We start from the raw sequence: 20,821 nt of genomic DNA, 5'->3' as shown, positions 1-20,821 counted from the left end.
CCGGCAGGGTCAGCCCTTGTGAGTTGTTGGCCAGTGGCTTCCATCCGATCCTTGTCCCGTGCCTGTCCCCACATGTCGAGAATCTGGGAACATGGCAGTGACCAAATGAGGCTGAGAGAGAGGGCAGCAGGACGGAAGAAGCCCCTCTGGCCCAATCATGGAAGGGACGGCCCATTGCCTTTTCTGAAAGTCGCTAGGACAAGCCCCACTCCGAAGGACGAGGATGGAGTACACAAGGCAAGGAAGGATGCCCGGCGGTGGGCACTCCTGGGAACACGTGGGAAGCTGTTGGCAGTTGGATGCTCATTTTGAAGTTTCTGACAGGAACATCCTGATGAACCTTCAGAACATAAGTGGGAGTGAATGAAATTGTTGGCGAGGCTGAGAACCCCTAGGGATGTGGGCGACGTGGAGAGTGCCCAGGCAGAGGTGTCAAGAAAACCTCGTTCATGGAAAATGGAAGAGGAAGCGTCATGGGCGATATTGAGGAAGAGCAGGATTCTATAAATTACCTCTAGCTGATGTTGGAGGAAAAAACTGGTGGGCCTCCTTTTAATGCAAGCACTTCGCACTCTGGCTTCTAAGGTCCTCACCTGTGAAGTTTCAAGTTCTGTGCTGCGCCTTCCCTACTTTATCATTATGTCAGAGTTAAATGTTTTACGTAAAACATACTCCCAATAAGTGTGAGCTCTGGGAGACACACAGGGCATGCCTACAAGCTGATTTTGATGGTAATTGGGGAAACCCATGCAAAGGGATGAATATTTCCACTGGAATATACACAAGTGCAAGCATATATCCTGCCACAGTGACTCACGTTCAGCGTCAATGCGGAAGAACGCACTGAGAGCCAATGGAGTTAACGGAGAAAGATAAGTCAGGTCCAAACACAACCCAAGCCAAAGCACTTATGAAGACTGCCCAGGGAAGAGGTTGAGGTTCAGCTCCATGGAGCTCCCGGACCTGGGCGAGCATCCCTGCCGCACGGTGGTGCCAGCGTCTCAGCTCAATAAATAGCATGCGGCGCACAGCACTAGTCAGAGGTCCATGTTCACTTCGTGGGCTGTGAGCTAGGCAGTGCGGCCCCTGAGGGAATGGGCGGAACAAGCCTCGGCTGTGTGTGAGCAGCTGCTGGCTGCTGCCCCAGGGCCAGGTGGGCCCTGGAGTAGCCATCCAGCAGCTCCCCAGTATTGTGGATGAGGATCCATCCCCTGACACCCTGAGGTGGAGCCTTGAGGGGCTGAGTCATGGGCACAGTGGATGGTTTGTAACTGCGCTTTGTCTTCTTTCTCCTTTTTAGTGTCAAAAGGGTTGAGCACCTATGAGTACGACACACAGGCCGTGAACAACAGAGGCCAGGTGCCTCACAGAGGAGCACTGTGAGGTCCCTTACAACAAGGAAAACCACAGGTACTGATGCCCCCGTGCTGCCTCCTTCCTGTTATTCAATCCCAAGGTCACCTTGTGGCTAGGACCACTCAGTCAGAGAATTTTGCTTCTGTGTGGGCATGGTCCTCTGTGTGTGTAAATGAACACGGTATGTATGTGATGCCGTGCATGTCTCTGTCGGTGTGTGAGATGAGCATGCTTGTGTTGCATCATTTCTACACTCACGCTGCTTGGGGTCATGCCAGCAGGGCTGACTCCCTGAGGTCCGTTGCTTGAGCTGCTCCTCATCAACGCTACAAACACAGGCCCCGCCAAAGGTTCCCCTTAGAAAAATGAAAACAGAAGCCACAGACAGAAATAAAGTAGTTACCAATCTATACTGGTATCCAGAACACATAAAGAAGTTTCTAAACTCAATTGTGAGAAAAATGACCACGTTTTTGACATGGGCAGAAGATTTGAACAGACTGTTCACTGCTGTGGGTGGCTAATGAGCACGTGAAAGGATGACCAATGACCTTGCACGAGGGGGATGCAGATGGACAGCGGGCGGTGCCACTATAGACCAGGAGAGGCTCAAATCAAAAGGGCCAACAGTACCAAGCGTTGGCGAAGCTCTGGGAGATTGGAAGCCTCCCACATTGCTAGTGGGAAAGTAAAATTACCCCACCTGGAAAGCCCATGAACCAGCAATCCCACTGCCAGTTGTTTGCAGAAGGGAGATGGGAAAACACAGGAGCACAGGGCACCAGAGTTGGGGGGATGCGTGCTGTCCCCACAGTGAGGTCCTTTCCCTGGGCCCAGGAGCCTCTGAGGTACTGTTCAAAATCAGCTACCAATGGACTGGAATTTCGGGTAACACAAGCTCAATGTCAACAACTTCTATTAATCTTTTGTATTTCATTTGTCTTCACAGTAAACAGATCACAGCCCGACGTCATCTGCATGTAGGGCAATTGTAACACTACCAGAGTTCTTTTATTTGGGAATTAGCTCTATTCTCTTCCTAAACTGCCTTGCTTTAAATAGTCTTTCTTACTCTGAGATGAGAAAAATACCTCCATACTTCACATCTTCCTTTGAACAGTGTTTCTTACTCCAAGGTTATACAAATAACCTCCATAGTCCTTGCTGAGTTCAACATTCTTATTTGCTTTCTTTATATTTTTATTTCCAAGTCATCTTGAATTTATTTTCTCATTCACTGAGCTAGGAGCTAAGGTTATAGGGTCGCAACATCACTATTGGCCAGCATGTTGGCCTTCCTTGTAAAATGAAAGGCCACCCCTCCTGACACTCCCAGTTCCTGGTGACACCTGGCTCACTTCTGCCTCCAGACACAGGTGTCTGTCTCAGCTCTCCATGTCCCACAGCAGCACAGTGCTGTTTGGGTGACAGGGCTTTATTCAGCTACCTTGGATATCTGGTAGGCGAGCCCCACCTCTGAAGATTTTTTATTTTATTGTGACAGTTTCTTCACATATTGATTTTTCCTCATCAACGTTAAAATCATTACTGTGCAGTTCCAAGAACCCTGGCGTTCAAACTGAAATTAAGTGCAGACATCACCTCATCTCATTGCACTCTGCTTTATTGACCTTCACAGATACTGCATTTTTCTGTATAAAGTGAAAGAGTGTGGCAAACTTGTGTCCTGAGCAAGTCTCTCAGCACTGTTTTTCCAATAGCATTTGCTCACTTTTTGTCTCTGCATCACATATTGCTCACACACTATTTCAAATGTTTTCATAGTTACTGTATTTGTTATTGTGATCTGTAATCAGTGATCTCTGAGGTAACTACTGTAATTCTTTCAGGGCCACAAACTCTACTCATATAAAACCACACACTTACTTGATAAATGTTGTGTGTGTTCTGACTGTTTCACCGACTGTCCCATGTTTAGCCTCGTTACTTCCCAAGACACAGCAATGTTGAATTTATGCCAATAAATAACCTGACAATGACGTCTAAGTGTTCGAACGAAAGAGAGAGTGACAGGTCTCTTAGCTGAAATCAGAAGCTCGGATTAATTGACCTTAGCAAAAAAGGCATGTCAAAAGCCAAGACAGGCTAAATGCTAGGCCTCCTCCACCAAAAAATTAGCCAAGCTGTGAAGGCAAAGCAGAAGTTCTCGAGGAAAAGGAAAAGTGCTACCCCAGTGAACACACAAATGATAAGAAAGCAAAACAGCCTTATTGCTGATAAGGAGAAAGTTATGATGGCCTGAAGATCAAACTAGCCACAACATTCTCTTAAGCCAAAGCCTAACCCAGAGCAGAGCCCAAATTACCTTCAATGAAGCTTCAGAAGAAAGGCAGAAGCTAGCAGAGTTTGGCTCATCAGGTTTAAGGAAAGAAGCCGTCTCCTTAACATCAAAGTGCACATTGAAGCAGCCAGGAGCTGTAGTAGGTTATCCAGCTAAGACCACTGTTTTATTTATTTATTATTTTTAAACAATCGTCTTTTTAAATTGCTTTATATTACAGTTGTCCCACTTTTTTCCCCATTGCTTCCCCCAGGCCCGCCCCTTCTCCCACAGTCCATCACCACCTCGTTGTACATGTCCGTGGGTCATTTCTACATGTTCCTCAACTAGACCCTTCCCGTTCTTACCCTCCTTTTCTCCCTCCCCCTTCCCACCTTGTAACTGTTAGTCAGCTCCTCGTTTACTCGGCTCTGGCTCTAGTTTGCTCTCTTGTTTGTGTTGTTCATTAGTCTCCTGTATCAGGTGATATCCCTACGGTATTTGTCTTTCGTTGCCTGGCTTATTTCGCTAAGCATAATCCTCTCTAATCTCTCCCATGTTGTAGCAAATGGTGGGAGTTCTTTCTTTCTGCTGCATAGTATTCCGTTGTGTAAATGTACCACAGATTTCTGATCCATTCACCTACAGATGGGCACTTAGGTGGTTTCCAGCACTTGGCTATTGTAAATAGTGCTGCTATGACCACAGGGGTGCATAGGTTCTTTTGAATTGCTGTATGTTTTCCCATACAGTTGGTTCCCTTTTCGTCTTGCTGATGTTTTCTCTTGCTGAGCAGAAACTCTTTAGTTTGATGTAATCCCATTTGTTTATTCTTTTCTTTATTTCCCTTGCCTTAGGAGATCTATTGGTGAACATATTGCTATGTGGGATATCTAAATTTTTCCTGCCTATGTTTTCCTCTAGGACTTGTACGGTGTCACAGCTTGCATTTAAGTCTTTGATCCATCTTGAGTTGATTCTGGTGTATGGTGTAAGTTGGTGGTCTAGTTTCATTTTTTTGCATGTCCCCGTCCAGTTCTCCCAGCACCAGTTGTTGAAGAGGCTCTTTTCACCCCATCGTATGTTCCTTCCCCCTTTGTCAGATATTAGTTGACCATATAGACCTGGGTTTAATTCTGGGCTCTCTATTCTGATCCATTGATCTATATGTCTGTTCGTACACCAGCACCAGAACTATTCTGATTACCATGGCCTTGTAGTATAGTTTGATATCAAGTATTGTGATTCCTCCTCCTGTATTCTTCTTCCTCAAGATTGCTGTGGCTGTTTGGGGTCTTTAAGATAACCATGGAAGGGGATTATGTTAAACAATAGATTTTTGGTGGAGATCAAATAGGCTCTATATTGGGACTTTTATAGCTAGACAGGAGAAGATCAATGCCTGGCTTCAAAGCTTCCAAGTATAGGCTGAGCCTCTTATTAGGGGCTCATGTAGCCAGTGACTTTAAGTCCAAGCTTTGATCATCTACCATTTGGAAAATCCTCGGGCCCTTGAGAATATGCTAAATCTACTTCACCTGTGCTCTATAGATGACCAATAAAGCCTGAATGAGAGCACATCTTTCTCAAGCCCATGTTGAGAACTACAGCTCAGGAGAAAATATTTCTTTTATTGAAAGTGCACCTGGTCATCCAAAAGCTCTTAGGAATGTCGTCTTCATGCCTACTAACACAACACCCATTCTGTACCCATGGGTCAAGGAGCAATTTCAACTCTCAAGTCTTAGTATTTCACAAACAGATTTCGTAAGGCTTTAGCTGCCATAGGATACCTCTGACGGGTCTCGGCAAAGTCAATCGAAACCTTCTGGACAAAATTCACCATTCTAGCTGTCATTAAGAACCTTCATGGTTCAAGAAAAGAAGTCAAAATAGCAACATTAACAGGAGTTTGGGAGAACTTGATTCTAAGACTCTCGGGTGACTTTGAGGGTTCAGCACTTCAGTGGAGGACGTAACTGCAAGTGTGGTGGAAATAGCAAGAGAATTACAACCAGAAGTCAGGCCTAAAGATGTGAGTGAATTGCTACAATTTCATGATAAAACTTCAACAGACGAGGAGTTCTTTCTTATAGATTAGCAAAGAGTTTCTATTCTTGAGATGGAATCTACTAGTGAAGAGGCTGTGAAGATTGCTGAAATGAAGGCAAGGATGTTAGAATATTACACCAACTTAGCGAATAAAGCAGCAGCAGGTTTGAGAGGATTGACTCATGTTCAAAGAAGTTCTCTTGTGGGTAAAACACTGTGAAACAGAATCTTACGCTACAGGGAAACTGTTCACGAAAGGAAGAGTCAGTGGATGCAGAGAAGAACGTTATGGTTGTATCTTAAGAAACTTCTATAGCCACCGCGGCCTTCAGCAGTCACCACCTGATCAGCCAGCAGCCATCAACGTCAAAGAAAGAGCCTCCACCATCAAAAAGATTATGACTTGCTGAAGGCTCGGATGGTGGTTAGCATTTTTTGCAATAAAGCATATTTATACTAAGGCATATACATCACTCTTAGACACACTGTTATTTGACACTTAGCAAACTACAGCATATTGTAAATATAATTTTTATAAGCACCTAGAAATGAAAAAATGTAGGTCACTCACTTTATTGTGACGTTCACTGTATGTGGCTGCCACGGTACAAAACCACGATATATCTGGCATATGCTTGTATACACGTTTACATGTGAGGACCATCACGGTTTCACACCTATGCACCTCAATGACACAGACAGTCGGTCAAGGGGCCGCAGGGGTCGGTCACACCCGCCCAGAGGTGTGCCTGGAAGTTCTACTCCTACATGGAAAGCCTACAGTAGGCAGCTGCAGCGTTCTTGGGCAGAGAAAATTAGCTAGTGTCCTGGGCAGTTGGGGTGTCATATCTCCCCATGCTATAGCCCAGCTGCCAGAGACTCCATGAGTCTGAGTAGGGAAGCTTAGGAGACATGTACCATTAGTCAGTTTCTCAAAGGCTGAGAGTTACTTCAATTTCTGGTTACTTTAATAATCAGTGACCATAGTTTGCTGTGCAAAGCTCATTTCCTTTAAAATATCCCACTACTTTTTCTTCTAAATTTAATTCCTTAGAGACCTGATTGGCAATACTATTTAAAAAATCGAGGTCATTTTAAATTTTACTTTCAAGTATTAGTGCATTCCTAATGCCTATTATAGTATATTACACCAAGGAAATTCCCAACAAATTTTGAATAAGTGGTTTTCCAGGAACAAAGACTTTGACCCTTGTCATCATCATCTACTTCTCTTTGTTGTCATCCATGTCTTTGAGTCGCTTTTCTTGTTTTCCAGTCATTGTCTGGGGTCAGCTCCTCATTACTTCTACCCTGGAATTTTGTAGCAGTTTCCTCAATGGTTTCACTCTGTTTGATTTTTCCTCTGACTGCTCTCTGCTGCCTGTTATAGCCACCATTTCTCAGTGTAGTCCCGGTCATTCGCGCAGCAAGTATTTCCTGAGCACCTCCTTTGTGCTGGGGTCTGTAATAGATGCTAGCGTGAAATGATATACTGTCCTTGTCAGAAGGAGCTTCCAGTCTAGTAGGAGAAGAGACATAAACACATAAAGTTCATTCAGTGTGATGTGATGAAGGCTAATCGTGATATTTCAAAGTTTGCCTAGCTGTGTGGGGAGGAGCCGAGCTCTGCCTGGAGAGGTCAGGGATTTTAAACTTGGACTTGAGATTTTAAGGTACGTAGACTTTGATTAGTAGACAAGGGCCAGTAAGTATGTCTTACTCTGAAAAGACAGCCTGTGTGTATTCACAGAGGCATTTCTAACCTCTGCTTGCAGTACTGCTTATGAAAGTGAAGTGCAAACTGAGTACCCTGCTCCTTCGTTGGCGCTTATCTTTTCCTTCTTAGCTCCTTCCACATCCTTCCACCTTTTCCTTCAGCCATGCTTCTAGACCAACAACCTTCTGAACTTCCTTCTCTGAGATTTACTCAGATTGTTTGCTCTGTTCTTTTTACCCCATCACTGCCCGCCACTTATTGAAGTGAGCTTTCTTCCAATCTTACTCTTGCAAGGTTGTTGTTTGTTACTTCTGTTAGGATAATTTTAGAATTTATTATGATTTAGTTATTCAGGGCAATGTGTCCTTCCTTTGGTAGATTTTGAGACCCATCTTACCCATTTTGCCTTAAAGCCACCAGTAAAGAGTTCAGATGTTGACACCTGTTAAGCTTTGACTATATAGATGAGGATGTTCTACAAAGGCACAGTGTCTATATTACTTAGCTGTAGTCTGTGGTCTCCACTGTGAATCTGTTGTTGCGGATGAAGACCAGCTTTTGCTTCTGGTGAGGCCACACAGAGGGACTTTGTTTCACTCCACGTTCTGTGTAAACTGGGAATCCTATCACATTTATTTTCCTTCGCCGGGAATGATTTGTTTGTGGCCTTTGCTCCATTTCTTCTCCCTAGTTGAAGAAACACGATTATGAGGTTGTTCCTTGCTAGATAATTATGCTTTTCTGAACCTGAGGGCGTGAAGTTGTTCTCCTATATCATATTCTAAAGGCGTTTATATTTTGCCTGTATATTTTTAGGTTATCAGTTTAACAGAATGCATTATGTGTTCGGAGACATTTTTTCCATGTAGTTATTAAAGTGCTACAGAATTTGCAAGTTTTTTAAATTAAAAATGACATTAAGCAACTTTTTGGAGGTATAAATTACATACCATAAAATGAATTAAATTCACCCATTTCCAGTGCACAAGTCAATGATTCTAGTGAATTCACGGAAATGTGCAGTCATCACCATAATTAACTTTACAGCTAATCCTTCAATAGATTCTATTTAGGCTTTCGCCTTGGGATCTCTGCAGCCTCGAGTACCATTGGCACTTTCTCACCTTGAAACTTGCTATACACCTTTCTTTTTTATGTATATTATTTTATAAAATATATATGTACATATATATATATATTTATAGAGAGAGGGAGGAAGGGAAGGACAAAGAGAGGGAAAGAAATATTGGTGTGAGAGAGAAACATCAATAGGTTGCATCTTGTACACGCACTGGCCAGTGACTGAACCCACAACCTAGGCGTGTGTCTTGACCAGGAATGGCATTGGCAACCTTCCACTTTTCAGAACATTGCCCACCCACTGAGCCACATCGGTCAGGGCTAATATACATAATTTTATTACCATTTTTTAAACACAATGCAACATTCTAAAAAGCCCAAAACTTACCATTGATACTAATTCCTATGAATTTACTGTGCCCCTATACTCAAATCAAGAAATTAAAGAAGATGGGCATGTTCCAAAAAGCAGTCAAACATAAGTTTCGAGACAAGCACATAGCTGGAAACCTCATCCTGAAGTGCTATGGATAGCGTGAGAAGAGTCATTGTAACTGGAGCAGCTCTGTTGATGTTACAGGAAGAACAAAGATGAAATGTGGTCAAGATGGCAATGGAGAGAAACTGGTTTGCCTCCTCTCACAATCACATCCAAAGTACATCAAAATTACAACTAAACTATAGAACAACCATCATTCACAACCATCAGAAATTGAGCTGAGTGGAAGTCCTACAATTATGAAATTAAAGAAGAAATCACATCAAGACTGGTAGCAAGGGTAACAAACCAGGAACAGGCTAATTCCACATCCACATGTAGCAGATAAGAATTGGGAGGGATATCTCAGGAACAAGGGGTCCTAGCGCCAAACCAGTCCCCCTGCCCTGGCCCTGGATTCCAGTGTCAAGAAGCAAAGTCCCTGTGACTCTGGCTGTAAAAACCAGCAGGGATTGAGGTGTGGAAGAGAGAAACTTCTGGAGTCCCAGGAAGTTCCTCCTAAATGACCCATGCACAGACTTACTCGAACTTCCTCCCTCTGACCTCCAGCAGATTGAAAGGCATCAGAGACATATGGGAAGGAATAGAATTATCCAGCGTCAGGGTGAGAGCGGGAGTCAGCTTCCTCCCACACAAAAGTACTGGCGGAGGCTGTTTTTTTCTTTTCTGAACCCTCCCCCAACAGAGTGACAGAGCTGGCAGATGGGGACCATATCTGAGACTCCACCAGCCTGGCTAACACTGTCGCCCCGCACTGGTTGTTCTGTGAGGACCTGCACCACCCAACTTTTAGGCCCACCAAGCTGTCTCCAATGGCTTGCCCTTATGAGTGGCTTATCTTGGCTCACGCTTCAGACTTTTTTATATTCTCTCAAACAAGCAGCATCTGGCCTCAGTGAGCCCCATACCTCTTGCTAAGTTGCCCCAGGCCCGGCATTAGCAACAGTCAGCCTTTGTTCACTGCTTGGCCTCCACTGGTCACCTCCAAGCCCAGCACAAGTAGCAACCATCTGCAGATCACTTTGTGGCAAGTGTTGTGTGGCCCCAGACAGAACACAGGCAGTGGCTGACGCTGGACGTGCCAACACCAATCAACGTTCAACTACAACAGTAGGGTGTACACAGCCCACACAGTGGATGTACCTTGAGTACCCAGCTTGGGTAATAGGGGAGGACGTGCCACTGGACCCAATAGGACACCTACTATATTAAGCCACTCCATCAAGCCTGGGAGACATAGTAGCTATGCCTAACACATAAAAACAAACACAGGAAAGCTGCCAAAAAGAACAGACAAAGAAACGTGCCCCAAATGAAAGAAGAGGACAAAACTCGAGGAAAAGGAAAACGAAACTAAATAGAGAAAAGCAGTCTATCAGGTGCAGAATTCAAAACGTTGGTTATAAGGAGGCTCAAGGAGCTTAGTGAAAACCTCAACAGCGTAGAAAAGATCCAGTCGGGACTGAAGGATACACTAATTGAAACAAAGAACAATTTACATTGAAGCAACAGTTGAGTGGATGAAGCTGAGAATCAAATCAATGATTTGGAATGCAAGGAAGCAAAAGCCAAACAAATAAACACACACACACACACAAACACACCATCAGAACAGCAAGAAGAAAAAAGAAACAATAACAACATATCTATCAACAATTGAACCTAAGAAACAAAGTAAGCAAACAAGCAGAACAGAAAGAGAACATAGATAGAGAGAACGTTTTGATGGTTGCCAGACGGAAGGGATGGAAAGGGGGTGGGGGCATTATGGGTGTTGGCTGGAAAAGGTGAGGGAATTATGAAGTGCAAATTGGTAGTTACAGAACAGTCATGGACATATAAAGTATAGCACAGGAAATAGAGTAACTAAAGAAGATGTATGTGGGACCAATGGACTTGGACAACAGTGTGGGGATTTTCTGAAGGAGTCTGTGTGGTGGGGTGGAGGGGACAGGTGGCAAAAATTTGGGAGAACTGTAATAGCATAAACAATAAAATATAATTTTAAAAGTAAAGAAAAAAGAAATTAGAAAAAACACTCAATAATTGGAAACACTTAAATTAACATCAGAAGCCTTAAAATCTAACTGTATTTAATAGTCCCTCAGAAAGCTATAATCTGCATTTTTGTTATTTTAAAGATTATATTGATTTGTTTATTGTAGAGAGAGGGGAAGGGAGGAAGAATGAGGGGCAGGAAAACACCAATGGGTGAGAGAAACATTGATCCTTTGCCTCTCGCACACCCCCAATGGGGGACCTGGCCCACAACCCAGGCATGTGCCTCGACTGGGAATCGAACAGGTGACCTTTCAGTTTGCAGGCCAGTGCTCAATCCACTAAGCCACACCAGACAGGGTGCAACCTGCATTTTTTTCAAATGTCTTTCCCCTACAAATAATCTTACAAGCTATACCAAAATTTATGCAGGTTTTCTACTGAAACTAATATGAAGCTGTGCTTGATTTTACATTCTCAGCAAAACAATTGCCTGAGAAAACACATAATACTCCAGGCACATCTGTACAGGACAGTCATTTATTCTTCATCTTCATCCTTTCCATCATCTTTCTCTTCTTACTTCGCTTCATCCTCTGGTTCCTTCTTCTTTAAACCTGTGGGTCTGCCAGGGCCCTTCATTCCCACTTCACTTTGGCCCTTGGCATGGTGTGCGGCAATATCCTTTTCACATTTTCTCCTGCAGCTTAGCTGCTTTGTTCTTACAGCTGCTTATCTTTGGCTGACTGCTCAGACCACATTTCAACCAATTCTTTTTCATTATTTCCATTGGATAATCCACCTTTTATCTCTAGGTGATACTCACAGAAAACTAGAAAGAAGGCAGATAGAGGCCTTGTAAGAGCACTGGGATCTTTTTTCCCCCGTATCAACTGGGGGAGGATAGAAATCTGTCCTCTCCCTGTCGCAGTGTGCTTTGTCACTCTTTGCCATATCTTCCAACTTTGACTTTTCTTTTGCACACATGGTCTTCCATGTCTCTGAACACTTCTTGGAGAATTCAGCGAAATTCCTGGAGGAGCCTGGGTGTTGTTTCTCCGTGTGCTCTTCCCAGTGAGTTTGTATAATGAAGGCATATGAGGACATCTTGTCCCTCGGCCTGTTGGGGTCTCCTTTGCCCTTGGTGACAGACGGTTTCGGGTGGTAGATTTTACGCAGTGTCCTGCCCTGCCACAGGACCCAACCCAGAAGTTTCCCTCACAGGCCTCTGGTGTGAACTGGTTCATCACTAACTCTATTCTCATGCAATCTCTTGTTTTGCCTACACCTTACTGAATTTTTACTTTATTTCATTTTTACTTTTATTAAATTTACTGGGGTAACACTAGTAAATAGGATCATATAGGCTTCGCGTGTACATTTCAATGATACAAGACCTGTGTATTGCACTGTGTGCCCACCACCCAAAGCCAAACCCTCTTGTCACCTTACTTTCTGACACGGCTTCTTCCAGGATCCTCCATCTGCCTCTCCAGTTGTTCTCAGATGCTTCTGCAAATTTTTCCCTCTTCACTTTTCTTAAAGAGTCTTCCCTCATCTCTTCCTTCACCCAGCACTACTCCCACTTCACACGTTTTTCTGAATGCTCCCATCTGTGCGCTTGACTTTATATCACTAAGTATTCCCAGATCTCTCTCTAGGTCAGACATCTCTCTGCAGATAAAACTTCCTTTTATTTCAGCACATGGGGGAAAGTATTCCTTTCCCACAGGGTGCCTGTAAATCTCTTTCATAAACTTCTTACAGCTTTATTGAAGTATAATTGATATGCAAAACCTGCACATCTTTAATATGTATAACTTGATGAGTTTGAGCATGTGCATATACATCATGCAGTATTTGTCCTTCTGTGTCTGAGTTCACTTAGCATGTCTTCTAGGTTCATCCATGTCATTGTAAGTGCTCGATTTCCTTCCTTCTCTCTGAAAAATAAATAAGTAAAATCTTTCAGAAGAGAGAGAGAGAGAGAGAGAGAGAGAGAGAGAGAGAGAGAGAGAGAGTAAAAGCACCTATACTTGGCTGCAAAACTAGAACACTGCCAGGGACTGAGGAGATAGCATTCTACACACTTAGACACTCAACTTAAAATTGGCAATGCCAGGGCACCTGACCTGGGCCTACCTGGTAAGCTCTGCAGAGCTACCTATGGCCAATTTCCCAAGCCCTTTCAAAAGTGCAGGGCTATGGATATGCCATCTCCTGGAACTGGTTTCTCTGGAACAAGTGGGTGAGGCTTCCAGGGGAAAAGATCCTAGGATTTGGGGGTTGTGTCTCACCCACATGAAGTGGACTAAACTGTTCCATAGCTCCCTTGGACACAAACATGTCTGCTTGTTTGACCAAATGCCTCGGCCGGCTCTCAGCACTCAATCAGGTCCAAGCCAGTTGCTCCACTCACTGGTCACCCACAGCAGTGATTACTGAGAGAAATTTGGTCACGTTTTCCCCAAAATGACCTGGCTGGTCTCACTCAGTGACCTTCACTGAGGGGGGGTGGTGCTGAGTCCTTGGAATGGAAGGGCTACGTTGTAGCTGCCACAGCCTCAAGTTCCTTGCTATTACTTTCAGGGGCAATCATAAACAGGAAAAGGAAGGGTGCTCCTGGTTACCCTTTGATTACAAATCGGGAGCCACCAACTAGTCCTTAGTGTTTGCAGGAGCTGTTCTGAGAACAGGCTGGAAGGTCCCCTTGCAATAACCCATGTTGGCAAACAGACAGTGCAGAGGGCCCCAGGCCAGGCCAGGCCAGGCCCTCCTCGCACTGATAGCCTCTCCTCCTGGTGGCAGCGGCAGGAGGCAGAGAGCAGGGCCCATAGTCACCTGCTCTCTTCCCTCCAGGGTGTCGCTGGTGCGGGGTTCCTAGGGTGGAAAAGTGGACTGACAAGTGTGTTCCAAAGGCAGCCAGGGCCCTGGGGAGCCAGGGAACCCATCCCATGTCCACGTCGTATGGCCAGTGGGGACGAGCAGCACAGACTAAGCCCTGAGCTCCGAGAGGAGGGGTATGTCCACGCCAGGTGTTGCCAGGAAGTACAGGTGACCCGAAATCCTTGCTGGGCCATAAAGCAGATAGGAGTTCAGCACGACCACTGGACAAAGGCTCGGGGCCCAAACAGCGCTGAGATACGGGTCAAAAGACAATGAAGATAACGGGTTATAATCCGGCACATAGGCAAACCCGCCGTTAGGGGCTGAACGGAGTCCCCAACAGAACTTGCAGCCCTGACCCTCCCCACCTGCGATGCACCTTACTCAGAAACAGGTCTTTGTGGAAGATCGAGTTAGGATGAGGTCCTTAGGGTGGGTCCTTATCCATGTGACCGGCATCCCTTTGAGAAGAGAAGATTAGGACAGAGGGACGAACACGTGAGGACACAGAGAAGGACGCCATCCTCAATCCTCAGCCACTCTGAGGCACACAACTGAGGCACAACGGCAGGTGTCTCCTGGGCACAATAGAGCACAGCCTCTCCGGGAGGACCTCAGACCTGCAACCCCCGTCAGCCACGGAAGGGTTGACCTGGAAGCTCTGTCATGGGGGACAGGCTCCCATAGCAAGAACCTGGCAGGGGCTTGGGGAGAGCCAACCTGAGCTACACATTGAAAGACTATAGTGTTTTTCAGAAGTTCTTATTACACCCACTCTTCTTTGTTGGGCAACACAGATGAACCCCTTGATCAGTGGAGAACCTGTACTGGTCCAGGTCTACGTCCTCACACCCTCGGGCCTCCTGGCTACTCCATGAATTCCGGCGCACTCTGCATCCACCACAGGTAAGGGCTGACCCTCCTGTGTAAGCTTCTGCACTTTATCCAGGACACCGAAGCAGTGAGCCTCACAGAGAACGAAAGAGGAAGTGTGCGTTGGGTGGCTGGTGGGGTGGACATCTTAAGAATGGAAGGTGAATAGGGTGAGGAGTTGGGAGCGGGAGATGATCCCTGGTGTTGACTCAGTGTAGAGGACAGAGCTCAGAGAGAGAGAGAGCATCCCCAGGGTGAGAGAGCCGCGCACATTGCCTCGCAGAGCCCTGTGCATCGCCTGGGAGAGCCCCACACAACACCTAGGGGAGCCCGGTGGAGCACCTGAGAGAGCCCCGCGCATCACTTGGGAGAGCGCCACAGAACACCTAGGGGTGCCTGGTGGAGCTCCTGAGAGAGCCCCGCGTAACGCCTGGGAGAGGCCAACACAACACCTATGGAAGTCGGGTGGAGGGCCTGAGAGAACCCCGCGCATAGCCATGGAGAGGCCCACACAACACGTAGGGGAGCCCGGTTGAGCGCCTGTGAGACCACCACGCATAGCCATGGAGAGGCCCACACAACACGTAGGGGAGTCCGGTCGATCGCCTGAGAGAACCCCGCGCATAGCCATGGAGAGGCCCACACAACACCTAGGGGAGCCCGGTTGAGCGCCTGAGAGACCACCACGCATAGCCATGGAGAGGCCCACACAACACGTAGGGGAGCCCGGTCAAGCGCCTGAGAGAGCCCCGCGCATCGCCTTGGAGAAGCACACACAAAACCTAGGGGAGCCCGGTTGAGAACCTGAGAGAGCCGCGCACATTGCCTCGCAGAGCCCTGTGCATCGCCTGGGAGAGCCCGACACAACACCTAGGGGAGCCCGGAAGATCTCCTGAGAGAGCCCTGCGCAACGCCTGGGAGAGACCCACACTACACCTAGGGGAGCCCAGTGGAGCGCCTAAGAGAGCCCTGCGCTACAGTGGGGAAAGCCCCACACACACCTAGGGGAGCCCGTTGGAGCACCTGAGAAAGCCCCGCACATCGCCCCGGAGAGCCCCGCGCATCGCTTGGGAGAGCCCTACACAACACCTAGGGGAGTCCGGTCCAGCGCCTGAGAGAGCACCGCGCATAGCCATGGAGAGGCCCACACAACACATAGGGGAGCTCGGTCGAGCGCCTGTAAGAGCCCTGCGCATTGCCTTGGAGAAGTACACACAACACCTAAGGGAGCCCGGAGGAGAACCTGAGAGAGCCGCGCACATTGCCTCGGATATCCTCGTGCATCGTCTGGGAGAGCCGGACACAACACCTAGGGGAGCCCGGAGGATCTCCTGAGAGAGCCCCGCGCAACGCCTGGGAGAGCCAGCACAACACCTATGGGACCCCAGTGGAGCGCCTGAGAGAACCCCGCGCATAGCCATGGAGAGGCCCACACAACACCTAGGGGAGTCCGGTCGAGCGCCTGAGAGAGCACCGTGCACAGCCATGGAGAGGCCCACACAACACGTAGGGGAGCCCGGTCAAGCGCCTGAGAGAGCACCGTGCACAGCCATGGAGAGGCCCACACAACACGTAGGGGAGCCCGGTCAAGCGCCTGAGAGAGCCCCGCGCATCGCCTTGGAGAAGCACACACAAAACCTAGGGGAGCCCGGTCGAGAACCTGAGAGAGCCGCGCACATTGCCTCGCAGAGCCCTGTGCATCGCCTGGGAGAGCCCGACACAACACCTAGGGGAGCCCGGAGGATCTCCTGAGAGAGCCCTGCGCAACGCCTGGGAGAGACCCACACAACACCTATGGGAGCCCAGTGGAGCACCTGAGAGAACCCCGCGCATAGCCATGGAGAGGCCCACACAACACGTAGGGGAGCCCGGTCAAGCGCCTGAGAGAGCCCCGCGCATCGCCTTGGAGAAGCACACACAAAACCTAGGGGAGCCCAGTGGAGAAATTGAGAGAGCCGTGCACATTGCCTCGGAGAGCCCCGTGCATCGCCTGGGAGAGCCCGACACAACACCTTGGGGAGCCTGGAGGATCTCCTGAGAGAGCCCTGCGCAACGCCTGGGAGAGACCCACACAACACCTAGGGGAGCCCAGTGGAGCGCCTAAGAGAGCCCTGCGCAACAGTTGGGAAAGCCCCACACACACCTAGGGGAGCCCGTTGGAGCACCTGAGAAAGCCCTGCGCTTCGCCTTGGAGAAGCACACACAACACCTAGGGGAGCCCGGTGAAGAACCTGAGAGAGCTCTGCGCAACAGTTGAGAGAGCCCAACACAACACCTATGGGAGCCCGGTTGAGCGCCTGAGAGAACCCCGCGCATAGCCATGGAGAGGCCCACACAACACCTAGGGGAGTCCGGTCGAGCGCCTGAGAGAGCACCGTGCATAGCCATGGAGAGGCCGACACAACACATTGGGGAGCCCGTTCGAGCGCCTGTAAGAGCACCGCGCATCGCCTTGGAGAAGCACACAACACACCAAGGGAGCCCGGTGGAGAACCTGAGAGAGCCGCGAACATTGCCTCGGAGAGCCTCGTGCATCGTCTGAGAGAGCCGGACACAACACCTAGGGGAGCCCGGAGGATCTCCTGAGAGAGCCCCGCGTAACGCCTGGGAGAGGCCAACACAACACCTATAGAAGCCGGGGGGAGGGCCTGAGAGAACCCCGCGCATAGCCATGGAGAGGCCCACACAACACCTAGGGGAGCCCGGTTGAGCGCCTGAGAGACCACCATGCATAGCCATGGAGAGGTCCACACAACACGTAGGGGAGCCCGGTCGATCGCCTGAGAGAACCCCGCGCATTGCCTTGGAGAAGCACATACAACATCTAGGGGATCCCGGTGTAGATACTGAGAGAGCCCCGCATATTGCCTTGGAGAGCCCCGCGCATCGCCTGGAAGAGCGCCACAGAACACCTAGGTGAGCCTGGTGGAGGCCCTGAGAGAGCCCCGCGTAACGCCTGGGAGAGCCCTACACAACACCTAGGGGAGCCCGGTGGAGCGCCCGAGAGTGCCCCGCACATCACCTTGGAGAGGCCCTCACAACACCTAGGGGAGCCCGGTGGAGCGCCCGAGAGTGCCCCGCACATCACCTTGGAGAGGCCCCCACAACACCTATGAGAGCCCGGTGGAGCGCCTGAGCGAACCCCGCGCATAGCCATGGAGAGGCCCACACAACACCTAGGGGAGCCCGGTCGAGTGCCTGAGAGAGCCCCGCGCAAAGCCATGGAGAGGCCCACACAACACGTAGTGGAGCCCGGTCGAGCGCCTGAGAGAGCCCCGCACATCGCCTTGGAGAAGCACACACAACACCTAGGGGAGCCTGGTGGATCGCCTGAGAGAGCCCCGTGCATCTCCTGGGAGAGCCCCACACAATACCTAGGGGAGCCTGGTGGATCGCCTGAGAGAGCCCCGTGCATCGCATGGGAGAGCCCCACACAGCACCTAGGGGAGCCCTGTGGAGCACCTGAGAGAGCCCCGCGCATCTCCTGGGAGAGCCCCACACAATACCTAGGGGATTCTGGTGGATCGCCTGAGAGAGCCCCGTGCATCGCCTGGGAGAGCCCCACACAACACCTAGGGGAGCCCGGTGGAGCGCCTGAGAGAGCCCAGCGCATGGCCCGGGAGAGCGCCACACAACACCTAGGGGAGCCCGATGGAGCGCCTGGGAGAGCCCCGAGTAACGCCTGGGAGAGCCCCACACAACACCTCTGGGAGCCTGGTGGAGCGCCTGAGAGAACCCCGCGCATAGCCATGGAGAGGCCCACACAACACCTAGGGGAGTCCGGTCCAGCGCCTGAGAGAGCACCGTGCATAGCCATGGAGAGGCCCACACAAAACTTAGTAGAGCCCGGTCGAGCTCCTGAGAGAGCCTAGCGCATCGCCTTGCAGAAGCACACACAACACAGAGGGGAGCCCTGTGAAGAACCTGAGACAGTTGCGCAACAGTTGGGAGAGCCCCACACAACACCTAGGGGAGCCCGGTGGAGCACCTGAGAGAGCCCCGCGCATCACTTGGGAGAGCGCCACAGAACACCTAGGTGAGCCTGGTGGAGCCCCTGAGAGAGCCCCGCGTAACGCCTGGGAGAGCCCTACACAACACCTAGGGGAGCCCGGTGGAGCGCCCGAGAGTGCCCCGCACATCACCTTGGAGAGGCCCGCACAACACCTAGGGGAGCCTGGTGGAGCGCCCGAGAGTGCCCCGCACATCACCTTGGAGAGGCCCCCACAACACCTATGAGAGCCCGGTGGAGCGCCTGAGCGAACCCCGCGCATAGCCATGGAGAGGCCCACACAACACCTAGGGGAGCCCGGTCGAGTGCCTGAGAGAGCCCCGCGCAAAGCCATGGAGAGGCCCACACAACACGTAGTGGAGCCCGGTCGAGCGCCTGAGAGAGCCCCGCACATCGCCTTGGAGAAGCACACACAACACCTAGGGGAGCCTGGTGGATCGCCTGAGAGAGCCCCGTGCATCTCCTGGGAGAGCCCCACACAATACCTAGGGGAGCCTGGTGGATCGCCTGAGAGAGCCCCGTGCATCGCATGGGAGAGCCCCACACAGCACCTAGGGGAGCCCTGTGGAGCACCTGAGAGAGACCCGCGCATCTCCTGGGAGAGCCCCACACAATACCTAGGGGATTCTGGTGGATCGCCTGAGAGAGCCCCGCACATCGCCTTGGAGAAGCACACACAACACCTAGGGGAGCTTGGTGGATCGCCTGAGAGAGCCCCGCGCATCTCCTGGGAGAGCCCCACACAATACCTAGGGGATTCTGGTGGATCGCCTGAGAGAGCCCCTTGCATCGCCTGGGAGAGCCCCACACAACACCTAGGGGAGCCCGGTGGAGCGCCTGAGAGAGCCCAGCGCATGGCCCGGGAGAGCGCCACACAACACCTAGGGGAGCCCGGTGGAGCGCCTGGGAGAGCCCCGAGTAACGCCTGGGAGAGCCCCACACAACACCTCTGGGAGCCTGGTGGAGCGCCTGAGAGAACCCCGCGCATAGCCATGGAGAGGCCCACACAACACCTAGGGGAGTCCGGTCCAGCGCCTGACAGAGCACCGTGCATAGCCATGGAGAGGCCCACACAAAACTTAGGAGAGCCCGGTCGATGGCCTGAGAGAGCCCCGCGCATCGCCTTGGAGAAGCACACACAACACCCAGGGGATCCCGGTGAAGAGCCTGAGAGAGCCCCGCACATTGCCTTGGAGAGCCCCGCGCATCGCCTGGAAGAGCGCCACAGAACACCTAGGTGAGCCTGGTGGAGCCCCTGAGAGAGCCCCGCGTAACGCCTGGGAGAGCCCTACACAACACCTAGGGGAGCCCGGTGGAGCGCCCGAGAGTGCCCCGCACATCACCTTGGAGAGGCCAGCACAACACCTATGGGCGCCCGGTGGAGCGCCCGTGAGTGCCCCGCACATCACCTTGGAGAGGCCCCCACAACACCTATGAGAGCCTGGTGGAGCGCCTGAGCGAACCCCGCGCATAGCCATGGAGAGGCCCACACAACACCTAGGGGAGCCCGGTCGAGTGCCTGAGAGAGCCCCGCGCAAAGCCATGGAGAGGCCCACACAACACGTAGGGGAGCCCGGTCGAGCGCCTGAGAGAGCCCCGCACATCGCCTTGGAGAAGCACACACAACACCTAGGGGAGCCTGGTGGATCGCCTGAGAGAGCCCCGTGCATCTCCTGGGAGAGCCCCACACAATACCTAGGGGAGCCTGGTGGATCGCCTGAGAGAGCCCCGTGCATCGCATGGGAGAGCCCCACACAGCACCTAGGGGAGCCCTGTGGAGCACCTGAGAGAGCCCCGCGCATCTCCTGGGAGAGCCCCACACAATACCTAGGGGATTCTGGTGGATCGCCTGAGAGAGCCCCGTGCATCGCCTGGGAGAGCCCCACACAACACCTAGGGGAGCCCAGTGGAGCGCCTGAGAGAGCCCAGCGCATGGCCCGGGAGAGCGCCACACAACACCTAGGGGAGCCCGGTGGAGCGCCTGGGAGAGCCCCGAGTAACGCCTGGGAGAGCCCCACACAACACCTCTGGGAGCCTGGTGGAGCGCCTGAGAGAACCCCGCGCATAGCC

The 20,821-nt window shown here is 50.5% G+C and overlaps 1 long non-coding RNA gene across 3 annotated transcripts; it reads right to left on the bottom strand.

Moving 5' to 3' along the window:
- Positions 1 to 6,246: 6,246 nt before the first annotated feature.
- On the bottom strand, positions 6,247 to 14,310 carry LOC150002013 (uncharacterized). 3 transcript variants are annotated; one of them, XR_016513086.1, is made up of 4 exons: positions 14,254 to 14,310; positions 12,436 to 12,926; positions 7,908 to 8,093; positions 6,247 to 7,208 (listed from the first exon to the last, which is right to left on the bottom strand). It is a non-coding gene; the product is annotated as an uncharacterized LOC150002013 (long non-coding RNA). The 3 variants fall into 3 exon arrangements; XR_016513087.1 differs by having other exon boundaries at positions 6,247 to 8,093; positions 12,431 to 12,926; XR_016513085.1 differs by having other exon boundaries at positions 6,247 to 8,093.
- Positions 14,311 to 20,821: the final 6,511 nt, after the last annotated feature.

This window comes from Furipterus horrens, unplaced genomic scaffold (assembly GCF_987537825.1).
Source record: "Furipterus horrens unplaced genomic scaffold, mFurHor1.1.pri manual_scaffold_9, whole genome shotgun sequence".
NCBI classification, from domain to species: Eukaryota; Metazoa; Chordata; class Mammalia; order Chiroptera; family Furipteridae; genus Furipterus; species Furipterus horrens.
Note: the sequence above shows the minus strand (reverse complement) of the source record. Positions and strands in the feature narration are given on the sequence as shown.